This window comes from Ambystoma mexicanum, chromosome 12, assembly GCF_040938575.1.
Source record: "Ambystoma mexicanum isolate Mex_15411 chromosome 12, UKY_AmexF1_1, whole genome shotgun sequence".
Lineage (NCBI taxonomy): Eukaryota > Metazoa > Chordata > Amphibia > Caudata > Ambystomatidae > Ambystoma > Ambystoma mexicanum.
This window is the reverse complement of record NC_090936.1, coordinates 425,520,024-425,546,303: the sequence shown is the minus strand read 5'-3', so window position 1 is coordinate 425,546,303 and position 26,280 is coordinate 425,520,024. Positions and strand designations below refer to the sequence as shown.

The 26,280-nt window shown below is 45.6% G+C and overlaps 1 protein-coding gene across 3 annotated transcripts in view; it reads left to right on the top strand.

Moving 5' to 3' along the window:
- The window catches only part of SLC6A12 (solute carrier family 6 member 12), a 525,985-nt gene that overhangs the window by 474,695 nt on the left and 25,010 nt on the right, over positions 1-26,280 (top strand). The window lies entirely within an intron of this gene.

Below are 26,280 nucleotides of genomic sequence, written 5' to 3'. Positions count from 1 at the left end.
TTTTCCTTTGTGTTCCCTGGGAATATATTGAGGCATATGAACGACAGTGGTTTGGAGGATTTCCTAGAGCAATGCCAGTGGTTATGAATAATTCAGAACCTTCCAGCCCTCGTTCTTCAGTTTTGTAAAATTCACACTATATGTGACAAGTATACCCAGGTGTGGGGTATGAGCTTGCTGTTCCTAAAGGCCTAAACTAAACCTCACTGATGCCAACCGAAGAGGCCTTCCCCAAGCCTTCTTTCAGTGCTATAAGGCAGTTTATGAGTGATTTTTTTCTGACATGAAAGAAACTGTAAGCTATTGCTATCACACCTTTCCAAGACAGTGGGCCTCATTCCGAGTGCTGCGATAACCCTGCCAGGGCTCCCGTGACAAGTCTGCCTACCGTGGCCTCTGTGCCCGGCAGGGTCAGACCTGTCGGGCACAGCGGTCCCGGCAGGCAGACTTGAAGTTTGCCGGACTGGAAAAAAGGGTGCCAGTGAGTTTCCCGGAACCCATTGTTTCCGGAACTGCAAACTTGTAATGAGTCCCAGTTTATCAATGTACAGACACATCTGTTCAAAAGCCCAGTTAGCGAGGGGCTACTCACTCAAAGCAAAATTAAATCTTCGGGGCCAGCAGGGACGTCATTTAGGGGTTTCCAGAGGTCGCAACTGCAACCTCTGAGGTCTTCTTTGCGACCTCTGTGGCCTCCCTATTGCCCTCTAAAAAAAACCTAAAAAAAAATCTATTTAATTTATTTTTTATTTATTTTTTAATGTAAGCTCCTGGGCTGTGGCAAGCACCATGTGGCTCTTTACTTCTGGAGTGGCTGGCTCTCTTGTTCAGGCTCCTTAAAAAAAAGAAGAAAAATAAAAACTGGAGTGCCACAAGTCTAACACTTTCAGCACTGACCCTAAAAAAGAAAGAATAGGAATACCAAATTATGCGTCTTTCTGGAATTCTATACAATAAGTGCTAGACACCTTAAAGGTATATTTCAGGCACACTTCAGGGGGTGAGTCACTGATTTAGTCTGTTCTTAAACGCCTCAACTCAACCTTTCATCCTTCTGAGGTCGATAATTGAGTACCAACACAGGTTGGCTGATATTGGGTGTATATTTTTTCTATATAAAGCGCTTAAGCGTAAGTGCTATATAATAACACATCATTATCATTTGGCCATGGACGTCTGCTTACATTCACAGTAATTTGGTAATATGGGCCTATACACACTGATCTTAATGAGGCATATGGCGATCCATTCTTGTATGAAATGTACATCATATTATAGTGATATCGTAACCATATTTTTCATAGTGTACAATGCTATGTGATGCTGTTGTTTTGTGAACGGGTGAAAGGTTGTGTTTCATCACTTCCTGCGATATCACTTCGTGGTGGGGACAAATCACATCACTTCCTATGATGTCTTCAGGGGTCAAGGATCGTGTGATGTCACTTCCACTACCCCTGGTATTTTGGTGAAATGACGTCCCTGTTGGCCAGGGCCTGTAAGATCCCTCTGCGCTCAGAATGTGTGGAAGGTTCATGCTGTTCAGTCTTCCCTACAGCCGAACGGTCTGGCTCCATGTGTAGTATAAGGTTTGCTTTTGTAGGGGGGGGGGCCTTTAAGCGGCGAGGGAGCTAAAAGACAGTCTTGTTCGAGCCTTTTGGTAGCTGGAAGCACCCAGATCTCAGCGACCCCTGAACCCAGGGCCAATTGCAGCAGATTGTCGGGAAATGTGCAGGGTCTATCAGGGATTACACTGGCTGTCATCATGGAAGGGTTGAAACGTCCACCAACCTGCCATTCAATGCGCAGTCGAAGAAGTGTGGCAAGTCACCTGTAACCGCGAACAACCCCAGCGTCTACACATACACATGTGAGCTCCCCTCTACATAAACTACCTGAAAGGCATTCGCTGTGCAGACCTAGAGAGAAAACTAAGAATATATATTATAAATAATAAACTAAACTAAACTGAACTAAGAAGGACATTTTATCGAGCGAAAAAACTCACCGAAATCAAGGTTTGCTTGGTGGGTATCTGCATATACACACAAAGCACAGTTTGAAATATGCATACTGCTGCAGGAAAATGCTGGTGAAACGAGGGCACCCTAAATATTGAAAGGGAGGGACAATGTGAAGGCTGGAGAGATGAGCATGCCCGGGCAAAATAATTCTATGAGCAATGTGTTCTATGGACATGAAAATATAGTTTGAAATGTGTCATGAATTCAACAGAGGGAGGTGACGTTTGATGTTTAAGTCCCTCTATGGGAGTTTGGGGGAGGGGCGGGGAATATGTGCAAGGATTTAATAACATAACAAGGTTTTTAGTACTATTTAGAATACATAAAAAATGCTGCTTGCCCATTGTTTGCAAATTGCTGAGTGGCAGATGAAGAGGAATGGAGAGAACAGTGTGGGAAGGATAAATTGTATAGCACGGTTGTAAGGTATGTTCAGGAGGGATTGCCGGAGGAAGGTGTGGAGGAGGAATTGAAAGGGTATAGGAGAATAAAAAATGTAGAATGGAGAATTCTGGCTAGAGGAGATCGAATGGTGGTGCCGGAAGGAATGAGAGGAGTTAGGCTTGGGATAGCCCATGAGAAGCATCTAGGTGTGTGTAAGGCGGGAGGGTTTTCCCAGAAAGCTGTTTTCAGATAATGGCCTGCAATTTGTGTGTGTAAAGAAATGGAGGAATTTCTTAAAGAGAATGGGGTGGAGCATACCACAACAGCATTGTATAATCCTAAGGGAAATGCGACTGTGAAGAGATCCAACAGAACGTTGATGGAAGTGATATGAATTGCAGTAGCAACAGGTGGGGACTGGTCACTGGTTGTGATGGATAGGCTCATGCAACACAGGATGGCACCACATCAGGTTAGGGGTGATTCACCGTTTGAGGCATTGCGAAGGAGATTGCCCAATTTGAGGTTAAAGCCAGGTTGAATGGGCAAGTTTGGTGGCGATCGTGGTGTGGTGTCTCAAGAGGTCATGTGAGAAAGAGTGATGTGTGATCAAGTTAAATCAAAAGAAAGATATGATGAAAAAAAACTGCATGAAAGACTGTCCAACGCGAAAAGGGATAGAGGTAAAGGTGAAGAGTGGGAGAAGAGTAGAAAGGATGCATGACGTATTCATGTCCTTTGCGCGTGGTGGAAGATTTTGGGAATATGGTGCTACTGAGCAACAGCGAGAAGTGGAGCAAGGAGTGACGATATGTGGAATGTAAAGGAAGCCTCCGGTGAATGTCATCACAGGGCAGAGGTGTGTTGCATATCATTAGGTATATATTGTATATCATTAGGTAGATGCACATAGAAGTATATTACTGTTCATTCATTGTGTATGAATAGAGGCATATTCATTGTTCATTGTATATGCTGTCAGGTTCATGGATTGGACAGCACAATCCATCAATTTTCTAGAACCAGTATGATACTGATTGGAAGGTTATGTTATGAATAGAAAGAGCAGTTATTGAAGGAGAAGCAGATTAGGGCTGCTCACACCTTGACACCTGTTCATAATTGAAACTGAGTAACAAAAGTAATACAAGTGCTACCTTGCTCGGCGGTGCCTGGCGTGACATTGTAATATAGATCATCTGTTATTGCAAACCAACAATAAAAAACAGGCATTTGTGGCACTTAAAGTATGCAAAGCTTTGACCACTTAGGGTGCAATAAACATATTAACTAATAGCTACAGGATGTGCAACACAAGTCTATTGATGAGAAATGGAGTCAATTTAAACAGTGCTGGCTCATTCATAATATGTAACTGCTGGTGCCCTGTCAATCATGTTGTAGAAATTAGGTAGCTAGGCCTAGTGTAACCTGAGCGATCCCTAAGCTGTAGCGAGGAGTTGAGCGGAGCATGGGATAGTGGTGTTGCAGGATAACTAATATACCTTATGCCTGCTGTGCCTATTCCCATGCACACCTAATGGTCTGTGCAAGGCCGGGAGCATTCTGCTTGCTCAGCCTTGTGTAGCCCACTGAGAATGGTGGCTGGGGCACAGCAGATACTGTCTGGAACAGACGGCACTCTTGTGCATCGCAGGTGATCAAGTTTCTGGGGTGCCATTAAGAAGGCTCCTGCAACATGTCAGGGAGGTATGATATGATATGGCATTTATAACGCGCCTATACACAAGTGTTTCAAGGCACGTAAGACACACAGAGAGGTACTGATTGACAACTCTCCTTGTTTGCGGCAAAAGTTGAGGACAGCTGTAGGTGCTGTGGACTTCATGGCAAGAAAGCCTGGCAAAATTGAGTGGACAAAAAGGTCTACGTATATGTGCAAGTGGGTGAGCAGTCAACTGTGTGTGTGGGTGGGGGGCAGAACAGGAACCAGAAAAACATTATTTTCATAGGCAATTGTGGCATATGTTTTTGGGAACAGATACCATGTACATGTTTTACCAGGGAAATTCTGACATGTACTGTTGGGCACAGAAAGGCACCATTAACTGTGTTATAAAGGTGAATGCTGGCACACAATAGCACAGCAGATAAACGAAGTGATGGCTGGAAGGTTTAGAATTAATCTTAAACCTCTGACTAATTGCACTGAACAGCCCTCCAGACCATCGTCCTTTGCCTGCCAAGCCATTACAGAAAGGGGAAAGACCATATGCAAATCAGACTTGGTCCTACCCTCCAAAGGGGCAGTTGGGCCAGTCTACTAGGTCACATCCCTTCTGCACGAGACAACAAGCATCCCCAGACATGTTTCAGCTTCATTGGGTGTCATAGTTGAGGAGTAGTTTGGGTCTCTATGCCCAGCAGTTATGGGACCCACGTCTGGGCATACCCGTCCCACTTGGGGCGACAAAGCAAAACAAAAAGGTGATTGCTGGAAGGTTTAGTATTCATCTTAAACCTCTGGCAAATGCTATGATCACCCCTCCAGACCATTGTGTTTCACTTACCAAGCCATTACAGAAAGGGGAAAGACCATATGCAAATCAAACTTGGTCCCACCCCCAAAGGGGCAGTTGGGCCGGCATGCTAGGTCACATCCCTTCTGCATGAGACCACAAACATCCCCAGACATTATCAGTGAGGAGTAGCTTGGGTCTCTAGGCCCAGCAGGTACGGGACCCATTTTTAGGCATGCCAAAACATGTCTGGGGATGTTTGTGGTCTTATGCAGAAAAGATGTGACCAAACAGTTTGGGCTGCACTGCCCCTTTTGGGATGGGGCCAAGCCAGATTTGCATATGGTCTTTCCCCTTTCTGTAGTGGCTTGGACGAAGAAGAACTATGGCCTGGAGGGATGCCCAGAGTGAAACCAGAGGTTAATATTAATTATAAACCTTACAGCCATCAACTCTTGTTTTACATAACAGGCACAGACAGCATGAACATTAGTTCTTACAGTGGGAAATCTATCTCACATATATTGGGCAAAGCTGACATGAAATGATGGTGAGTTTGCCGTGCTTTACTCTTCCCTTTTACATTGTACTTTAAGAGTGATGAAAATGCATGCATGGTATCCAACAGCATGTAGGTCCAAGCATTGGTGGTCCCCTGGATACAATTTCTGTTTTTCGAAAATGACCCCTATACCGATCTCAAACACATACATTATGCTAGATGAGAAAAGTGTCTTCAGGGTAGGCATAGGCATTTTAGTGATTTTGTCAGTGGTTCAATAACATCTTTCTATGCTAAACGTGTACTGACATGCAGAATCCAGTCCCTGCACTATCAGGCAGTCATCAACCAAACCAAAGGAATCTTCAACGCTGCCCAACAATCAGGTGCCCCTTATACATGTCCAGAACTTTCCAAAATGTACACAGAAATAACTAATCCAAATGGCAGTTAAATCCAACCCCAAACCAACTCCACGGTTCACAGGCAACCTTTTCTGAACAAAGTCCTCACCATTAAATAGTCTATTCCTACATCTGTGGTTCTACCTTTAGTCACTCTGACAAACACAAGTTTTGGCTCCAACACATTCTACACTACCCATGATAACGACATCCTCAAAACAATTGCTCAAATGAGAGGATGTAGCGCTCAATGCACCTCTGGCCTAAAACCCCTTAACAAACAACAGATTGTAATGGTTTTGCACAGCTAAGTCAAGCCTCTGAAATGCCTTTCTTAGGGGGGGATTTCCCCAGCTCTTGTAAAAAAGACCTGCCTCTCTCCTATCCTCAATCTTCCTTTCAAGGCCAAAATCCTTGAAAACATTGAACTCTCTCTAAATCCCAATAAAGTCCAGAAGATGCCCACTCTTCCTTAACCACCATTCAGAATGTGGACCACTCAGAGGAGCTGATACTACTCTGATTAACATCAGAGAAAAATGACTGAACATCCCAGGTGACCACCAGGCCACCACACTCATTGTGTTTGACCTGCCTGCAGCCTACGATATGGCCAACCATGATATTCTGCTCCAGCATCTCCAACATAACAAAAACATTGGCAGCAACACCTTCAATTGGTTCACATCTTTTATCAAAGACAGGCCCTATTAGGTTAGACAGGAACCATTTGTTTCTTGTGTCATCACCCCTCCCTTTGGAATTCCCCAAAGCTCAGCCATCTCACCGTGGCTCCTCAATGCATAACTACAACAACTCAGCACCCTCTTCCACTCTACGCTTCCAATGGTATGCGGACAACCTCCACATTTCTCTCCACTTAGATCACAAGACCCCCAAGTTCAACCCACTTTCTTATTCAATTTTGCAGATTGTTAAAGGGTTGGTGCACATTAGCATATGTCTCATTAGGGATACAAAGAATTTTCTTTGGCCAGTCCCCTGTTACCAAATCTTTACTCTTCTGTCCTACCCCCCTTAGCCCTCATCCAGAAACCACAAACAAGGCTAGAAATCTGTAAGTCATATTTGAGTCCCCCATTCCTTTGAACCACAACAAATGCCACCTGCAAAGGAGCAAACTTCCAGTTAGATCTGCTCCAAAAGATCTTGCTACTTCTGGAGCCCCCACAAATGAATGAAATGGTGTGGTCACTGGTTCTCTCCGATTTGGACTCCTGTAATTGCATGCTTGCACCGATACTATAGACACTGATCAGAAATCTACAAAATGTACACAACCACACTACAAAACACATCTTCAAAGCATAATACATGTAAACATCACTCCCACTCTAGAGACCCTTCACTGGATTCTAACAGAACAGAGGATCTCCTTCAAAATCCTATGCCACACTTACAGAATTCTAAATGCCCCCCACCCACAGTACATATTTTAAAACCCTATATCCCTACTACAAGTCTAAGATCGTGGAAAAAAAGTTGCACGTGCACTCCAAGATTTAAGAAATCTAGAAATGGGGACTTTTCTTCCATGTCCCAAATCTATAGATCACCACATCTGGCCACATCAGACTTGACAAAAACACAGAAGGTTCTACACCAACCCAAACATTCATTTAGTGAGTCAATTATTCTCAACTAGAAAGACTTAAGTGGGTGACCTTTTCACTCTACGTCCTTACCCAAGCCTTTTCATAATTAGAAGAGCCACACCCACTCTATGTTCTAAGTCCTGTGAGCAAATGCACTTACTCCCCAATATCTAACTGTGGTCTTCTCTCCCTCTTGCTTGCCTGGTAGCTTGGAAGGCCACATTTAAATGTGTATCATGATTGGTTTGATGGTTTCTGGATGTCCTCCGATTTTATTTGTCCAATACCTTTGAGAACCCCGGAGACTACCTGCCCATCATTCATTACTTTTTTGTTCCTTTACTGAAAAGGCGAACAATACATAATGTAAGAAACACACCTATATAAAGCTGTGAATAAAGGATAGAAAACAAAAGATCTGAAGTATATATCGCATTTGACCAATCATCCAGCAATTGACATTGATTACAGAATTTAAAAAAAAAATAATATCAAGTATTGCCCATATTCTCTCAAAACATCAAAAAGCACCACTAGCTAACAAAGTACAACTCTCCATAGTATATTCTTCTATCATCGCTCATAGTCAAGACTCATGATTCAGAGGACAGCAGTCTTTCCGACCCTGTAGTATCAGGTTGTGAGCCAGATTTATAGCTTTATGAAAGAATAATTGACGTTAGCACTCAAAATGGGGCTGTCAGACAATCAGTATCCTGGAACTCATCCCCCAAACTGCCAGCATACTTCCTCAAGATGTTGCCATGGTAAGCGAGAAGGTATTCACTCCTGAGCTCCTCTCGCATCACCATGGCGGCCATCTTTACTTGGGTGATCTGCCCTTTGATGGATGGAGGCAACACCACACCCACCCATCAATCAAAGGAAACATCGCCAGAAATTCCAAAATACACATTTAGCATGTTCAATGAACATATGAAGGATTCTAGCCAAGATAGATCAGTTCACACCTTGGCCAGTCTGAAGAAGCACCTAGATACCACTGACTAATCGGTACATGAGTATAATATATAAGAAGGAGTACCTTAAAATGTTGTAACTGCCATAAAACAGCGATACAAGATAAGAACGAGCTAGAAAGTGCCCTTCCCAAATTAGGCAAAATATCTATTGATGGAAACATGGTACCCCTCGTCTTGTGAACTTGATCCATATTAGTGTTAGAAGATCAATAAAAAATAAATAATGCATAGATTCTAACAATTAATCATCTATCCGAAGTATCATGCAAGACTACATTTTAAAGTGACTGCAAAGGTAAAGTATCAAACAAATTAATTTTCAGCTAGAAACCTTTAACCTGAAGGTATTTTAAAAATGGATTCCATGCCACACTGCATGTATTGTAGAGATAATGAAAAGGCATAATCCACCTACTCCATAGAATTGAACCACTTAAAACAGGCCATGTTTCACCCAAACCCTCCCCATGCCATGTGAAAAATAAACTGCATGAGCAGGATTGTGCCACAAAAATAAAATGTGGAACTAGTGCAATGTTTAAAAATGCTTTGAGCTCTCGCCAGTTAGGTGCACAATTCTAGGTGGGCTTTTGAAATACGAGGGATCATAAACTAGAATGCCATGTGTATGTCTGGCTATTAACTTGACCAGAGTGACAATGTGATAGTCTTGTCTGCCAAACACTTCTAATTTCATTTAGTACCTTGCGAGGGATAATGAGATTGTAACAGGCAATCTTATTGGCCCTCACCGGGGCATTAGCCGACTGAGAATCCCTGGAATCCTTCTCCCCTCCACGTTCCTTCTTTTCCCCCGCAAGGGGGTGTCACAGCCTCTCAGCCAATGAGGAGGCTTGGAACGGGCTAATCCCCGCTCCAAGCCAATACATGGCTGGAGGCTGCCATCTTCCCCTGCCAGGGATTCAGGTAAGTGTTTTCGCTCACCCCGCCCAACCCCCAATCCAAACAATCCCCTCCCCCCCAACCCCACTTACCTTCTTTTTGCTCCATTTTGGGAAAGGAAGCGCTGGGAACACTTCTGTCCCCAGCATGTCCGCTCCCGATCGCGACAGGCTGTCATGGAAAGGTAGAAGGGACTACACGTAGTCCCATCTTCCTTTCCATGGCACCATTTTATTTGTTTACCTTTTTCAGTTTATTTTGAATGGCCGCTGTGGAAAGGGAAAACAGACTCTGTTTACCCTTCCCTGGTGGGCATTTTAAAAAAATGTTTTTCTCTTTTTCTGTTCTGAAATGCTGGAGCATTTTGGAACTGAAAAACATTGCTGGTAGTACCTCGGTCTTGCGGGCCGGGTTAATAATAACAATACGCCCGTCACTGTGGGGGCATTACTGAGTCCGGTAAAGCCCCGGTGCCTTCCTTAAGGTCCTTGCTTCGCTCGGGCCTGAAACTATGGGTCCCAGCGCTTTACCGGACTCGGTAATGCCCCCATGGCTCGGGCTTATTGCTTAATTAAAGTGGCTGTCCAGCTATATCATCAAACATCTGGTAAATGAAGCCCACTCCCACCTCGCCGGCAGGTGAAGTCTTTGTAAAGATGTGTCTTCCTTTCATAAGCTTACCGGATTTCAAAACAAAATGAGATAGCATAGACTTAGAATTTTTTATTTGCTTGGAAGTCAAGGAGAATGGTAGACCTCACAGTATGTATATATATATATATATATATCTGAGGTATCAGAATTGTAATACCATTAATACTACCAAAGAGAGTGAGGGAAAGCCTAATTATCTGATCCAAGGACCTATGACTGGTATCCATTACCTTACCATTTTTATCCAAGCCAATGGACCAATACCATGTGGGATAACAGCCTACAAATATACAGCCACTAAGCACAGACTTAGAAGAGAAACGTGTTCTCTACAATGCCAATTTTGCAATCATTACGTTTATGTCCAGCATCACTGCCAAATGTATGTGCCTGTGACACGACTCTCATTACATGTTTGGTGGTATGCTGCTGGTAAATCTAGTGGGATACCACCAAATGGTAATACCGTTACTGCCACCTGGTCCGCCAGAATTACCGGCAGATTACAAGTGGTGGTCAGTGCTGGTATTACCGATTCCATGGCGCACCACAGGACACCATGGGAGGAATTGCTGGTATTAGCTGCATCGGTAATACTGGCATCTTTTGCTGGTGGGGTGCAAGAATTACCGGCAGCACGGAGCTGCAGGTCATTTTGGCCACCCCCCCACCAAACATGGAGTGTGCCGAAGCAGTAACTTGCCGGGATGTTGTAATACCGGCACGTTATTACCGCACCGGCACACTCATAATGAGGCTGAATGTCTGAATAAGCAAACATAGAGTTGCCAGTAACCACCACTAAGTCATCCTCACAAGTTGCCACCCTAATTGGATATTGACAAGACAAATAACATTGATGAATATCAGAGGAGATGGTAAGAGCTCTAATGAAAGGGTGAATATATAATTGAAATAATAGGGATAAAGTGCACCCTTAACTAGCCACCCCCTCGACCGACAATGAGGAAGACGGCAGGTTTCAGCAATTACATTTGCCCAAGGTCTATAATACAGACGTTGCACTGCATGTATACATCCGCCTGGGAACTTCATTGCAGCCAGAACTAAACTAAGGAATTGCCAGATGACTCCACTAAAGCTTTTTCAGCATCTAGGAAAAACAGGGTCAGCCGGTAGAGCAGTGGAGCGGTCAGATCCACAAAAATGGTTGCTAATCCCGTGTGCTCCGTTTTATCGTGACTGGGCACGAACACATGTTGCTCTGGACAAAGTAGATTATCTACAGGTCACCCCAACTGTATCACGAAATCTTTGGCAAAAAAAGCTAATACCCACATTAAGAGGTGAGATTGCCTCTCACTTGAGCAATATTGAGGGTCCCTCTTCCGCAAAATAACAATATTACATTCTTGCCAAGATTGGGGGATACAATCCCTTTTCCAGACATAACATATTTCAACCAAGGGCATAGATATTAAATAAACACTTTACACCTCAGTGGGTGTACCATTTTCAAGCAGAGTCTTTCCAGCTGGAAGAAAAGGAATGATATGATTAATTTAGTAAGGAAATCAGTAGCAGACAAACTCACAGGAGCCTTCAAGACTATAGCTTAATCTTGTTTTGCCAGAGAAACCTCTGAAGTGACTCAATTTAAAGTCTAATTCTCATGAGATAAGTCCCTCTAGAGTCCAGAAACACTCCTGATCTTTTACTTTTGGTTAAAAAAAAGGTAATCCTTAGAAAATACTTCCATAATGACCAGGTCCACATTTCTTTTAACGTGTCACCAAGGCCAGCTTTTTTCCAATCCACATGAAAGAGAAATGTTGTAATTTTAGGGCTGGACATTATTACTCTGTACAACTGAACACTGATTTGGGAATGCTTCTGGATGTATTTCTTTGGAGGCACCTGAGAAGTTAGTTACACACCTTCTAAGAACAAGGGTGCCCTACATTTTGCACTTTGCACTTATATAGCGCCTTATATACCATTGGTATGGTCTAAATCAACATGAGCTTTGAAGAAAATATTTCAATCTTTAGTAATACTGCAGAAATGTTCTAATTCCAGATTTCCACCTATGCAATTGCCTAACACCAGAAGGAACCCGTGCAAGCTTGATTTTTAGAGGTGAATCTTCCTTTATCTAGACCGACCCATAGTTTGCTGAAGGAAGAAAAAAACATGGACACTTTGGGAATACTTAGTGTGGACTAGCGAGAACTTTTGTTAATTTCAACTAAAGAATCATAACAACCAAGTCATATGTAATTTAGAAGGAAATAGGCCCTTACTTACCATCCCACCTACAATCCTACTAAAACCCACGGGATTCTCAGTTGACCCAGTTGATGGAGAAGCGCGAAAGCTAGAGCAAGATGAGTAGCAACCCTCCACACACCTCGCAAACAAAACCCTGCTCCCACCCAGGAATCTCCTAAAACAAGGAAAGGAGTTATGCTCTCACGACAACAAGAAGCAACCAGAATTGCTGATGATTAAACAGTACTTTTCAAAGTTTTGCCCCCAGAGGATGAGGCCGACCAGGGGAGGCATGAAGTCGCTCTCTCTTAACGATCTCCGTGGATTGAGGGAGTTTAGAAAAGTGTCGTCCACCCCAGACTGACCATACCATGGAGGTTGAAGAGGGTACATTTGTGGTCCTGTGAGGAGGATCTTTGACCATTCCCGACTGTGGCTGCTAGGGAGGGAGATCCCTGGGTGGTTTTGCATGACGTGTCCCAGAACAAAGACGGCTGTCTATTCGGTGAGCTGATCCTGAGTGCGGCTTGGACTCCCCTTTAAGAGGTAAGCTGCGAAGCAGCGGGTCGTGCTGTGGTCAAGTGTGCACCCCCTGCCTGGATAAAGAGGAACTATGAAGATTCTTTCTCTGGGGTCAGAGTAACTGCTGTGGGGCGTGGGGCTCCCGGGTTGGGCCTCGATCGCGACCTGGGTGCAAATGGGGGCTGAGTAGAGGCGCAACACTACAGTGACCAAGGTATCTGGGGTTGGGCTCCGCTGGTGTTCCCTATAAGTGCTGAGGGACAGCCGGAGCACAGTGGCTGTAGACCACTCATGGGATCCAAATTTGCAAACTTATGTGTGGCATGATATACTTACAAGCCTTGCAGCGCTACCAACAAGAAATATTGGCCTGATTGCAATTGCTGCGAGACTCCAACAGAGCATACCTTTTTACCTTCTGCAGATTCCCCTTACCACTCCACTGACTGATAGAGAGTTTAGGACTATGGCTACAGTCAAACATAAGCAGCCCAAAATATCAGATATCAATGATTTGCTTGCCACGGCCAATACGAATAAAAGTGTTTGCGCAGTGTTTGTTTAATAGTGTGTCTTTTTCCAGTGACGTATTTTGCTGGTGCTTTTGAGGTTTGGTTAGACTTTGTGGGAGGTGGACGGACATGCTGGGAATCGGTTGACACTTGGTTTTTACTCTAAAGAAAGGAATTGGCTTCATAGGTTGGTTATGTGCCACAAAGATTACGTTTACTGAAGTTTTACTTCTTATGTACATGTATGCCTATTGAAATAGTTTCTCTAACAATCAGGAGTTAAATTCCCCTTTCAAGGGGAAGGAAAGCCTTGTTGCATAGGCTTTCACAGCAAGGTGTAAATATAGTTCTGCTTCAAGAAACTTATTTGAGGAAAGTGGATGGATGGTGGTTGTATTCAGGCAGATTTCTAACCCAATACTTTCCATCACATGATTGCTAAGAGAGAGGGGTAGCATTTCCAATTAATGCTAAAATGCATTTTACACTTAAGCGTACTCTCAATGAGGTCCAACTTGGGTCCTTCCTCTCCTCTATCTCTATCTCTACCTGTGGTGTTCCCCAGGGGTCTAACCTCTCTCCCTGGCTGTACAACCAATACCTGGCCGTTCTTGCCCACTGCATTGCCGCTATGCCCCAACTTTCAGTGCTATGTGGATGACACTCGACTCATTTTCAGGCTCCCTTCCGTCACCTCTTCTCCTTCTCTCATCTCTGACTGTCTGTCTACCATACAGGAGTGGTGTGCCGTCAATGATCTCTGCCTTAATGCCAGTAAGACTGAGATTCTCCTCATCGGCACACCCGCTCCATTCTTTCCTGTCACTTTCTGGCCGGTCTCTCTTGGCCCTCTTCCTGCTTCCGTCTGCGGGGCTAATAACCTTGGGGTCATTTTCAACTCCACATTTTCCTTCTCTCCTCTCATCTCTGATGTCTCGAAGAAGTCACATTACCAGCCGCACCTCCTCAGAGGTATTCTTCCTTTCATCTACCGCCCCCAGAAGCTCACTGTCTCCAGAGCTCTGGTTCTCTCTAGGCTGGACTACTGCAACAGCCTCTTTCTAAATCTGCCTGCCTCTACTCTCCTCCCTCTGCAACTCATCCAAAACAGGACTGCAAGACTTGTCCTTGGCATCAAGCCCAGGGATCATATCTCTCCAGCACTGAAATCCCTGCACTGGCTCCCAGTGGCGGTGAGGATGAAGTTCAAAACCCTCTGTATTCTCCAGGCCTTCTGGGGCCTGGGACCTCAATACCTTCAACTCTCTCTTCCTAAATATCTTCCTTTTCAAGCTCTTCGCTCACCCGCCTCCAACTCCCTCAGGGTCAGTCGCTTCTCCAAGCAGCGAGTTGGTGGTAGATCTCTTTCTTCTGCTGGGGCCTCCCTCTGGAACAGCCTCCCTGCCTCTCTGAAACTTGAGGAGAACCAACTCCGGTTCTGGAAGCACCTCAAGATCTTCCTCTCTGCTTCTGCTTTCTCTCCTCCTCTCCCCTGCTGATCTCCTGGCTGAATCTGAAACTGCACTGGTTACCTGGCTACCCTCTCATCTCGGGCCCAGTTCCCCTCCCCACCAGTTGAACACCTGCACTACCCCCCTGTCTACCCTTGCACTCGGGGACTGTTTGTGTATCCCTACAGCCCCTACTAGCACTTGACCCCTGATGTCTGCACTTAACCCTGCACTTGCCACCAGCTGGCCGCACTTTTATTTATTGTCTTTATTGATTTTACTGTTATCCTATGTACTGCACCGCCACCTCCCCAATCCCCCCACTGCACGTTTCCCCTCCCCCCAACCCTGCACTTGCGTGATCTCAATGTCACTTGGCCTAGTAGGATCGCTGTCTGTCCTCCCTCTGTTTCCCCTCCCTTGCCTTGTCGCGCCTTGAAACACTTGTGTATAGGCGCATTATAAATGCCATATCATATCATATCATGCCAAGGGTGTTATTTTGGCCTATATGAAATATTGCAGGTAAACCTCTTAAAAAAAATTTCAATTTCTGGTCCTAATGTTACACAAATCCTGTTTTTTGACTGATGTAACGAATCTAAGGAATTCGTCCCTTCTCAAGGGAGACAACCCCCATTATGAGGCTAGGGAAGTGAGCCTGCTCCACAACACCCTCCCTAGGGGTCGAGGAAAGTGGGACCTCATTGGGAGAGTCTCCCCCGTCTGGGGACAAGGGCTCCCGTCCCTGTGAAGAACTCCATACGTCTTTCCCCGTAATGGCCTATATAAAACTATCAGAGACAAAGAACATTGTGAAACCCATAGATTTGCTTGAATTGAAAACCATAATAAGCCAACACAAGCAAGAAAGAGAAACTGTCTCCTTAGAGAAAAATCTCCATTTTGATTGAGATGAGTAAATTAGGAGAGGAGGACATGCCAAGGAGATGTGAAGCAAAAAGAGAGCTTAAGCAGGGGAAGCCCCCTGACAGCATCACAGCTGAGAGAGGCGGAGCGAAGGAGAGCCACGGAACCCACAAGTTTTCAAATGGGTCGGACTGTGAGAGTGAAACGCTGCAAGCCCAGTTGAACCAAGGAGGTGGGGAGCCAAGTCACAGTAGTGGGGTGACCACAATAGCTTCATGACGAGTAGTGCGCCCGTATACCGACACCAAAACCATCCCGCTGAAGAAACAGCGAGCGATCAAGTGGCCTGCAGCAGCAAAACCTGGTCGATGAGATGGAGGAGACTGCAAGTGGGATGCCACTGGACTGAAAGAGAGAATGAGGTGAAGTGCCAAAAGAAAGAGCCTGAGCAAGCGCTGACCCCATGGACATTTTCCTACCAACTCATAGATAACAGGGAAGAAGGCAGAACTGGGAGGCCGCCAGGGAATCATTACACATCAGGAAAAACACATCCCAGTGAAATTGACGAGACATGGAATGGAAAGGTGATGAATTGAAACTGTAACAATGTGAGAAAGAGAGTCCAGATTAAATCTGTAAAACAGACTAATAAGCATTGGGTACAAATACTCTGGGAAAAGCGCGAAATATCCCATAAGACAAGAAGTACAGAGTGGAACATATTGGGAAGAGAATCCTATGAGCATTAAGTAAAGACCAGTAGGGCCTATAAGAAAGAAACGCTGAGATTAAAAAGCAGTGGGTACAAATACCCTGAGAAGAGGGGGAAATAGCCCATAAGACAAGCAGTGCAAAGTAGAACATAATGGGAAAAGAATCCTGAGTGTGAAGTAAATACCAGCAGGGTCGATAAGAAAGAAAACACCAAGTAAGCTATCCCAGGAGATAGGAAATGTTAGATACCATTAAACTCTGTACCCACTAAGCAAGTATATGTCAAAAGAATAAAAGGGCATAGTAGCCTTGATCAAAGGATAAGACAAAAGATAAGAGGAGATCCATTGAACACTGCCTGGGGGAGAACCAGTAAACCCAAAAATACACTGTAGGAGTTACAAGATCTAATACAGAAATTGAAGAGAGACTATTTAAAGATACCATATCAAAAGACTTTGGAATGAAGAACAAACTCTTTAAGAAGAGACTGCCAGGAGAAAGGAGGCAATGACCTGACTTCATTTACTTTGGTTGAAATAGTGGTAGGGTCAGGTAGAATTCTTTATTGAACTGCAGATTATTTTTTCAATTGGAGGCTTGTTGGAGACTGACAAGCACTTTAGTTATTTATATAGCGAGATAAAACACTGATACCAATAGGGAGAGATAAGCATTATTCTTATAATTTAGTAAATAATCTAAGCAATTTCAAAACTGCATCCGTGTCCTTCTTCTGACCCACCACACTGCCATTTCCCAGATTTTAATTGCATGATGGACCGAAGTACAGACCGTTGATCCACCTCAATGGTAAATTGTATCTACTCCTCAGCTACCCATGTTCAGGGGATTACAGATTTGGGGCTGGTAGATGTTTGCCATCACCTTTATCCCACTGACAGGGATTATACATTGTACTTCCATGTCAACAATTGCCAATCTAGGATTGATATGACTTCCGCCAACCCCCTGTTATTAACTGATTCGGCCCAGGGCAAAAGTAGAGGATATAAGGTTCATACAAACAAGCTTGATGCGTTTTTTGGATCATGTACCCAACTCCTTTATTTGGCATCTGGATGATATGCTCTTCAGAGATACCATCCTAGAGATAACGTGAAAGAGCACATAACCCATTATTTCCAAATAAATGACAATGAAGACGTTTTGTGGGGAGCTTAAAGAGTGGTGCTTGGGGGGTGATCATTCAAATTATCAGTGTCAAGACATATATTGATGCAATACCAGTTAGATTGTCTTGAGCCTTGAATGTCTTGAATGCCAGTTTGCAGCCCTAGATCAAAAACATAAACAATCAGGTACACCTAGGATTTATCACAGGTTGAGAGATGTGAGAGGTATTATAGAAGCATTAATAAGAGGGGAAGCAAATAAAACTCTTGTAGGCGCTATGCAGTTTTATAATGTTAAAACAATAAGGCAAACTCTTGACTTGGTACAATCGAGAAGGAGGGTGGAAGAATATTGTCTAGCTTAGGTGTACACTAACGAATGGCAAACTGGACTTCGGTTACAAAATCTATCTTGCAGGAGTTTAGACTAGGCATTTTGAAGGTTGCCTCTTTTACTAAATCTTGGAATGGGTCAAATAATGGTTTGTGTATTTTGGGGTGCTGTTGAGGAAACCCTAGTACACTTCATGTTGCTCTGTGATGAAACTAGGTGGATAAGAAAAGTGTACTTGAAACCACTGTTTAACATTAGGGGTATAACTTGGATGACTTGTATTGGGCGAGAAAATATATTTATAGGGTTTGGGTTTGCCAAGGGCAAAAGAGATTAAATTAGGTCATGGAATTAAAGGAACGTTGTCAATGAAATTGTGCAGCGAGTGCTTGTGACAATTAAGAAACTGCTTATTTTGGGTGTTCCATTTGTCTGTTGAGCGTTTCTTGAACATCTTATGTTTGTGTTTTTATTAACTTAAAAGGTGTTATGAATTGTGTTTTTTATATTTAGGTCCAAATTGTGGTGTACCTTTAATTACCCCAGTGCTGGTATTTTAGTAATTTTAATGTGTTTTGACATATGTCAAATGAAGGCTATGATGATGTTGAATAGGGCAAATCGAACGTTGTCTTATAAACTGTGTCAGATTCAGACAAGAAACTATGTACAGCAATTAAAAGATTCACATGGGGGTTTGAGATTGGATAAACCTTCTAAACCTATGTACACAAGTTCAAGAACGTGTCAACCTCTACAGGTGTCTGGGAGCCATGCTCGTTCTTCCACTTGAGCCTAGCACCGATTGATCTATGGTACATAGCTTGTGTTCCCAAAGCCCAGAGTTTAGGAGAGTACTGTCTCAGCTCTCACCCTTGTTTAGGTGCCTTACTCCCACTAGGGACTGAAAGAGGAGTAGCTGCCTGAATTAAGAGTCTTGATGGGTTTCACATTACGTTGATGTCCTCCCCGTGCTTTCCCCTTAGTTAGGGTGACCAGACATCCCGGTTTTGCTGGGACTGTCCTGGGATTGGAACCTCTGTCCCCCTGTCCCGAGAGTTTTTATGTTTCAAAAACTCTGTCTCATGTTTTGGGCAAGCTGAGAGTGATAGTCGCATTTAGAATGCCGTCATCTTCGGATGGGTTGGAACCCCCAACGTTCGAGGAAAGTACATTGCAAGATATGGAATGTCAAACAGAGCAAAATCACCGTTTTATTCATATTTACATGTTTTTTTCAGTGTGTTATAGGTGAGATGCTCAACATTTTGACACTAAATACCAATAACAGTCAAGTTCATTGTACAAATCTAACATTAAAACACAAAATTCATTCAGTATCATGCTTGGTATTTACGTGCTTTTATCAACATTCAAAGCCGCACAATCTTCATGCATATACTGTGGGAATGGGGTGAGGGGAGGGGTCCGGTTGGTGGGGGGCGTGTCCTTCTTTTATTATGTTGGCTGTCCCGTTTTTTTTTCTTGAAAATCTGGTCATCCTAAGCTTGGTGCTTTGAAGTGGATTGCAATTTAGCACATTATAAAACCTCAATAAAATAAAATAGATATATCTTCCATAGCTACTTGTCTAGGAATATTGAGCCATTCTTCATGCTCAATAATTTGGCTTATTTCCTTTTTTTCTGCACAAAAAACAAACAAACGAGACAATGGGCCTCATTACGAGGAAGGCGGCCCCGTAATGAACGGTGCCATTAAGGGGCCGGCAGCGTTCATTACGGGCCGCCACATTAGGGGTCTGCTCGCGGGTGGAGGTAAGGACTTCTGGTCCAGACCAGACGTCCTTACCGGCACCCGCAAGCAGACCAGGATGCTAACAACGGGCCTGTCATTAACGGGCCCATTGTCAGCATCCTCCCTATTAAGGCTCAATGGGAATGAGGATGTACCGGGTCCCCGGTCCCAAGAATGGGAATTACCGGGCCTGCCAAAGTCGGCATGGCCCAGTAATTCCCTATTTTCGGGACCCAGGCCCGGTACCCGGTTTGGGGGTAGCCATGCCGCTAAAAGCTTTCTTTTTTTTATTTATGTTTTTTTTTTATAATGCGCAGTTCTTTTTTATAATACGAAAGTTCGGTTTCTAAGCGCGGATCCGGGAAATTAGCTTCCTTACTCAGAATGGTTGTTAATGAGGTGAAAACGGGCAAGTAAAAAAGGGCATGAAAAAGCATTAATACAGCATAGCAACATTTCGCTGCATCCTTTCCAGGACCCATTCCCTCCTCAAGGCTACTGTGGGGGATTCAAAGCAATGTGAAGAGAAGCTTTGTCTGGTTGTGGAAAGCCTGCTGTGAGTAACGTGTAATTGGTGATTGCCTCTTGTGGGATGTTTTTATCCACGCATCCAAGCCCTACCTCAAAACTGTGCAGTATTGACATGGAAAACATCATGATGGCCAGAGCTTCCCAGAAAATGCCCATGCCGCTAAAAACCCCCAACGCCCAGATGGCGTTAGAGAAGGTCCAATCTGACGTGGTCTCTTCTGAGCAGAGGCTGCAGGGGAGCCAGGAGTCAGAAAATGAGAGTAGACAGCACATCATTAAAATAAAGAGGGATATGGACATCCTGCAACAGGAAAAGGCTGACCAGGATACCAGATTTCTGGCCTTGCAGAAGGAGTACCAAGAAGGTTTGGACTCCCTACTGCAGAGCCAGAAAAAGCTGGAGCAACAGTTAGACTTCAATAGGGCATGTGCTGAGCAGGTAGTCACCCTGCAAAGCCACCTAGATAGGGAGAAGGCAGAGAGCAACAAACTAATTCTGAAAGACCTGGATACCCAGGCAGAGTTTGATCAGGAGCGCCGAAAAGCTGGTGCCTTTCAACGGCAGACGGACGACCTGGCAGCACAGATGCAGGCTCTCAGTCAGGAAAGAGACACTTTAGGCCAGGAAGTCTGCCACTTAAAAAAGGAAATTGAAGAAAATCACCTGGCCCTCCAGGGGCTGGGTGACCTCCAAAAAGAAAACCAGAACTTGGTAGAGCACACCAGAAGGGTGGAAGAGGCTCTGGCAAGAAAGGAGCAGGCCAGTAGGGATGGGACTCAGGAGGTAAACCTCCTGCAGCAAAGACTGGCCCAGTTCTCCAGGACCAACCAGGAAGCACAGAGGGAAAATGAGGCCCTCTGTCAACACAATGATAGGCTCCAACAACAGGTAGCGATGCAGGAGAGACTGATAGAGTCTAGTAAGGCCTTAACTGAGGAACTGAAGGCACAAATGCAGGCTCTTGCATTGCAACAGGGAGCAGGGGCGGATAGAGATGAGGTTCGCTGGGAAAGGGAAACTCCGGAGCATAACCTCAGGAGCCCTAGTACCAGAGGCCCTCATACCTCTCAGTCCCTGGACTCTGCCACCCCCATGTCCCCTGGCGCACATGAGCACAGGGCCACAGGGATGGCAGATTACTATCCAGCCAGAAGCATGGGGCTCATAGGCCAGTACCACCCAGGAATGGAGGGGCGGGCATCCGGGTATGGGCACCCAAGCACAGCGCAATTTAATGGGGAACCCCAGGAGAGTAGGCCCATTAAGGGCATCCTGAAAACCTCTGCCCAGTTAGGTCAGTGGAGGGGGTACCCATCAAATCCTGGCAGCCAGGAGGGATCTGAAGACTCCTCTGAGCGGTACAGGACACAGGAGACCAGGTCCCCACATTCTGCCAGCCATTCCCAGGCTCACAGAATCCGGGAAAACCTGGAAGAACAGACGGGAACCTCTGGGAGCAGTGCCTCTGAGTCAGAAGATGAATGGACAAGGGTTACCCGAACCAAAAAGGCCAATAAGGCAAAAAGGGCCTTGATTAAGGACCCATTGAAACAGATTAAGGCAAGCAGGAGCGTCATCACGCCTTATCATAAGAACGCCAAGTACTCTGCTTGGGAACACTTGGAGCTCTATGAGCAAATGATGGAGACTTTCCATTTGAAGGACAGCCAAAGCTGTATCCAATATGTAAAGTGGACATTCTCCCCAGAGTACTCCAGTTTCTTTGCAGGGCTGGAGGACCAAAATCATTCCAGGTGGTCCACCTATAGGGCGGCCATATTAAAACATTTTTCTGTTCACAGAAATCCCCAAGAGGCTCGCAAGGCAGCCTACAATTTGCAGTGTGGGGAGGATCAGGCCCCACAAGAGTTTGTGCAAGAACTGAAACGTGCCTTTGCGCAGACCACCAGAAGGGTGCGCACAGACAGCAGAGAATTTGTTAATACTTTTTTCCATGCCTTGCCCAAATACATAATGACCCAGCTCGTGAGAGATTTTCATGAGAAAAGATCTTTAGAATGGGTCATTGAACAAGCCACCCGCATCTACGAGGTGAAGAAACCGGTGGAAAACAAAAACCAGCCTAAAAACCCGAAAACCAACAGCACCCCTGCAGCTGCCAAGGTGGCAGAGGTAAAGGTTGCCCCCGTTTTGGATTTGGAGATGGGGGGGCCTAAAAACCTACCTGCACCTAATAATGCTAGGCCCAGAAGGTCCTCGGGCCAGTCACAGACAGGGAGCCAGGGAGGCAGCCCCACAAATGGGGTCCCTCGCTCTCCTGACTATGTAAGTCCCCGTTACAAGGGAAATCGACCCATCCTGGGTTATGTGTGGACTCCTCCAGCCCAAGGGGGGGGATCCAGCCAAGCACCTAACCCAGGGAACTTCCCTCCTAACTTCCCACCGGAGGGCAGAAATTCTCCGAATCCTGGGCAGAACTTTTTCCCCAGGTATCCACCCAATTTCCAGCCCCAAAATCCTCCACCCTTCTTTCCCCAATTCCCTGAGCCCAGACAACCTAATCCGGGAGAGGGGAGGCCAAGGGTGGAGGGGTACCCAAATCTTCCCAACCAGGGGTACTACCAAAGAAGGGATAGCTACCCTTCCCGGATCAGCCCAGGGGAGAAAACGGGGCCCCGTATCAGCCTGAGCGGGTTTCCCAGTTAGAGCGCCAGGTTCAAAACATGGCGCGGGATCTGGGTCACATACTGAGGGCGCAGCAGAACCCTCATAACGGCATGCCGGCGCAGAACGCACCCAACTCTGGACCTGGTGCCCCAGAACAATGACGGGGGCAGCACCCCGATAACTCACCGGTTCCCAGGGAGGAGGCACAAAGGGAAGGGGGGTGTAAAGCCTTGGAGGAAGCTTCCTTCCTCACTTGTAAACAGCCCCTGGAAACCCAGGAACCGGAAACAAAATCTCCTACCCCTGAAAGTCTGCCACCCAAGGAGCAGAGAGGGGGTAGGAGAAACAAAAGACCCAAACAGACTCAGTATGAGGAGGAGGTACAGATCTTCCAATTTGAGGGAGAAGGATCCTCAGAGGATCCTGGGAAAAGGATCTTCTCCTTCAGAGATGGGGCAACTCCTCCCAAAGAAAAATGGGTACCTAGGGATGCAAATCCAGACGGGGGAGATGGGGAGACGGAGCTACCGCCGCCCACCATCTCCTTCCATTACCAACCGCAAGAAAATCCCCTGGTTCAAACCCATCCTGATGACTGCCTCCAAAAAGGGGCGGGCGGCCCAGAACCGGAGCCAGGGGAACCCACAATGGCTCTGATCTCCAGTTGCCAACTTTTTCTTTCAGATTCCCAAGGCTCTCCACAGAATTCTGCCCAAATCTCTTCGCTAGCGATGTCCAAAACCAGAAAGTTAGCCCACCAGTTGTCCAAAAATGTGCATTATCTGTGCCCCCTTGAGGAGAAGGAGGGAAGATACTATGCCCCGGTACAAGTACAGGGGCAGGGTACAATTTTGGCACTGGTGGACACTGGATCTCAAGCCACCCTTCTGTCCAGAAGGGCCTTTGATGAACTGAATGCAGGAAGGGGAGAGAATTACCAAATTCCTCTCACCACTCTTCCTGGACAACTGCAGAACTTTGACGGGAAGGAAATTCCCGTTGAGGGGACTGCAGACTTGGACATTAAAATTGGGCGACACAAGTTGAAACACCCAGTCATAGTTGTGACTCCAGAGGGCACCCCTTGTTTACTAGGGAATGACCTCCTGAGAAGGTTGTCACCCCTAATAGATTGCGTAAACAAGGTCCTCTGGACCCAGACTAGCCGACCAATAAAATTAAAACAGAGTGTCAACCATGTTAGTTTAAACGGCACCTGCCACATGGTTGAACAAAAATCTGACCAAGTAGAATTTCACTTCCAGAATAACCAGATTCCAGACGTGACAGTAATAGCAGTAGAACAACAGACTGGTGATGGGGGGTCCTCTCTATTTCTGAAAATCAACCTTCCTTACAGTCTAAAGTGGTACTTCACGCTGGAAGGAAACACTCTGAGATTCTATACTAATCCACAATCAGAAACTCCCACTCCTATAGTCCAGAAAGATGTGAAATCAGCTCAGAGCCTGGCTGATATTCAGCAAATTGGAGAGCAGTTGTTCATCCCTGTTCAGTTAAATGATGGGAAGGACTCTGTTCTCGCTCGAGTGTGTGTGAACAACGGTAAGAGCTTCATCAGCGAAGCCATGTTCCGCCAACTCCCAAAAGATCCAGACATTCCCACATTCAAACTGATAGACAAATGGGAAATGGACCTGGAAGCACCCAATTCCAAACATCTCCTGCCAAGCAGGTGTATGCTCAAAATCTCCATTGGCAACAAGAGCATAGTCCACAATTGTTGGGTCGTGCGAGACGTCCCTGCCGCCTTTTACTTAGGCAGTGACATTCTCAATCGCTTTGCCATTAGTTTGGACCGGATAAACTTCAAAGCTTGGTCCCGATTAGCGGATAATCCCATGGGCTTTGATGATCCAGAAAAAGCATTTAGGTCAGCTCAATTGCTACCTTATGCAGTTGAAATTCAGATCAAAGAGGAAGTCACCATCCCAGAAAGGACCCGACAATTCTCCCTGGAAGTGAAAGTTAAAAGAGGACAATATTTGCAAAACCCTGATGCTTACATACATCTAAACGCTTCTCTCCAACAGCAAGGGTTGGGGGTAAACCCAACACCATTAGTCAACATAGAACATGACACCATTCTAATAGAGGTGGATAACAGCGACTTAAGAGTATTACTCTAGCCGCAGGCACCATTATTGGAATGGCGGTTGATGACCGACATTTTTCCATTGATTTAGGAAATGAACTGTTAGGGCCAATCCCCAATGGCTCCTTTGACAGTGACAGTGACGACAATACAACACCAGACAGGATTTTTACCCGGCATGGGGGGAACTTCCTGGTGTACACTTCTTGCCCTTATGGTAAGGAAGATGTGACTTCTGACTTCAGGAGGGATGAGGTGATTTTCCAAGTCCATGAGGGCTGCCTTTCCCACCTGAAGCCCCCAGTCCAAATCAGCACTCTGACCAGGGACTTCTCCACCCATCTGGAGGACGCCGCTGAAATAGCCAAACCAGAAGTCTTTCCAGGCTTCAGGCAGATGGTGGAAGAGAGAGTCAACCTAGTTGACGCCTGTGTGACTCTGGAACAGAAGCAAAAGTTGAAACAAGTTTTCTTGGATTTCCAAGATCTCTTTGGGGTAGACTCATATGACTGTGGTCGCACTGACATCCACACAACAACAATCCCCACGGACCCTGGCATGACTCCTGTGTTTGTGAAGCAATATTGCTTGCCTCTCGCATCAATGGAGTCCCTTACTGAAATAATTAAGAACCTTGAGTCCCGGGGAATAATCTGTCCCGTCCACAGCACCTTCAATAATCCGGTGCTGGGAATATTAAAGCCAAACGGCCAGTGGAGACTCTGCGCTGACCTTAGGGAGCTCAACAAACGGGTCCATACTTCCCGATGGCCTCTGCCCTACATTGACCAAGGGCTGGCCCAGATCCAGGGGTCACAGGTATTCACTGCAATAGACCTGAACAATGGATACTGGACCGTGCCGGTCAGTAGGGAGGACCAATACAAGCTGGCTTTTACCTTTGGGGGCCAGCAGTACACATGGACCCGGACTCCCTTCGGATACCTTAACTCCGGTAATGAGTTCAATATTTTCCTACATAAGGCCATGCCCGACCTGGGTGCGAGGGGTAACCTGGCTTATGTAGATGATGTCCTCATCAAAAGTTCATCTGTGGAGGAACACATAGCGGAGATCCGTTATGTTCTGACCCAGTTGAGGGCCGCCGGAGCAAAACTTTCCTTTCAGAAAGCACAGTGGTGTAGAACCCGTGTTAATTTCTTGGGGCATGAGATTTCTCCCCAGGGTCTCTGTCCCCAGGAAAAGAAAGTGGAAGCACTTCAGAAACTGAAAGACCCCACAACTCTGCGGGAACTAAGGAGCCTCCTTGGGCTGACTAATTACAGCAGAAAGTTCATTGAGGGCTACGCAGAGATCACCAGACCCCTGATTCATCTCCTGAAGGGGGGGGGCAAGTGGGAATGGGGTCCAGAACAAGCCGAGGCAGTAAGACAACTCAAAAGAAGCCTCTCACAAGCGCCTTGCCTAGCTTACCCTGTCAGAAACAAGGAGTTCTTCCTGGAGACGGGGTTCTCTAATACGTGCTTGATGGCAGTATTATACCAAAAGCATGACAAGGTCA